Source organism: Arachis ipaensis, chromosome B9 (assembly GCF_059453495.1).
Source record: "Arachis ipaensis isolate K30076 ecotype BB chromosome B9, ASM5945349v1, whole genome shotgun sequence".
NCBI lineage: Eukaryota > Viridiplantae > Streptophyta > Magnoliopsida > Fabales > Fabaceae > Arachis > Arachis ipaensis.
The window spans coordinates 54,518,281-54,519,916 of record NC_142444.1 but is presented as its reverse complement, the minus strand read 5'-3'; the positions used below and the strand labels follow the sequence as shown (position 1 = coordinate 54,519,916).

The window sequence follows — 1,636 nt, the reverse complement described above, 5'->3', positions numbered from 1 at the left end:
GATTTTAGCTGGTTAAGGGCTATACTTGCAACGCTGATCTCTTATTTAAAATCTCTTAATTGGCCTAACTTCTGCCATGTACCAGTTTTTGGTGCCGTTTCCGGGGAGTTTCAATTGTGTGCTAAATTATTAATTAGTGTACATATTTTTATTTTTATTTGCATATTTTATTTTTATTTTATTACCATGAGCTATATGTTTCTTTCATTGAATGACGCGTTCACTGCCTGATCCGAGCTTAGCTGCATTTGATCCTAAAATTGAAAGAACTATTTCACGTATTAGACGAGCTCAACGTCGGTTAGCCTCTGAGGGTGGTGAAATGATTGTTATCGATTCACCAGTCTCATCTGAGGACGAATCTAAACTGCCATCTGAGAACAAAACAAGCTCCTTTACTACTAATTCAGTTGATTCACGTGTAGATAACATGGCAGCACCTCGGAGGATTACTCTCCAGGAAGCTGGAGCCCCAGATTTTACACTACAGCCGTATCAAGTGCAATATCCAACTCTGGCTGCAGATTTTGAGCTGAAGACTGCATTAATAAACTTGATGCCCAAGTTTCATGGCCTACCTGCGCAAGAGCCTATTAAGCACCTAAGGGATTTCCAGACAGCCTGTTCTACTATTAGGCGTTATGGTGCGAATGAAACTTCTATTCTTTCGACTGCCTTCCCATTTTCTCTTGAGGGAAAGGCAAGGGAGTGGTACTACTCCCAACCTGAAGCGACTGTTACTAACTGGGATACGCTCAGGAGAAAATTTTTGGAAAAATAATTTCCAGCTGAAGTTATAGACAGACTAAGGAAAGAGATCTCATGCATTGTTCAAGGTGAATTAGAGACTCTCTATGAGTACTGGGAGCATTTTAAGAACCTTCTGGACATATGTCCCCATCACATGATTGACAGACTAATGTTGATCAGCTACTTCACTCAAGGAATGAAGCCTCGGGATAAAACTACATTAGATGGTGCTAGTAATGGTTCTCTGAAAAAGTACAAAACCGCAGATGAAGCATGGCAACTGATCAGCGACTTAGCTGAGTCTACTAGGAATCACAGGCACAGGAGCACCCACTCAAAAGCCGTTGCAGAAGTTTTCTCCAGCACTGAAACTTCTGCTCTTACACAGAGTATATGTGAAATGACCAACCTACTAAAGCAAATACAGTTGAACCAACAACAACAAGCTCAGCTTGCCACACCACAACAAAGCCAACAGCTAGTCCCACAAAGAGTATGCAGAATCTGTGCTGACTATAATCATTATACTGATGAATGCCCGCAGCTCCAACAAGAAGATAACACTGTGGCAGCTACTCATAACTTTTATGACCGCCCAAATCAAGGATACAATCAACAAGGCGGCAACTGTAACCAAGGAGGAAACTATAACCAAAGATGGCAGGACAACTCCAACCAAAGTTGGAGAGATAATTCTAACCATGGCTGGAGGGACAACTATAACAGAGGAAGTAGAGATAATAATGGAAACTAGAGGTGGAATAACAACAACAGACAGCAGAATCAGAACCAAGATAGTCACAAGGACTCCAGCACAACCAACAACAAGTCCCACAGATCACTTATCCCACTTCCTCATCAAATGACGAGATGCTTCATTCTCTTG

At 41.6% G+C, this 1,636-nt stretch overlaps 1 non-coding gene across 1 annotated transcript; it reads right to left on the bottom strand.

The window, feature by feature from the left end:
• Nucleotides 1-802: 802 nt before the first annotated feature.
• On the bottom strand, nucleotides 803-910 carry LOC148544697 (small nucleolar RNA R71). Its single transcript, XR_015901348.1, has one exon. It is a non-coding gene; the product is annotated as a small nucleolar RNA R71 (small nucleolar RNA).
• Between the last annotated feature and the right edge of the window lie 726 nt (nucleotides 911-1,636).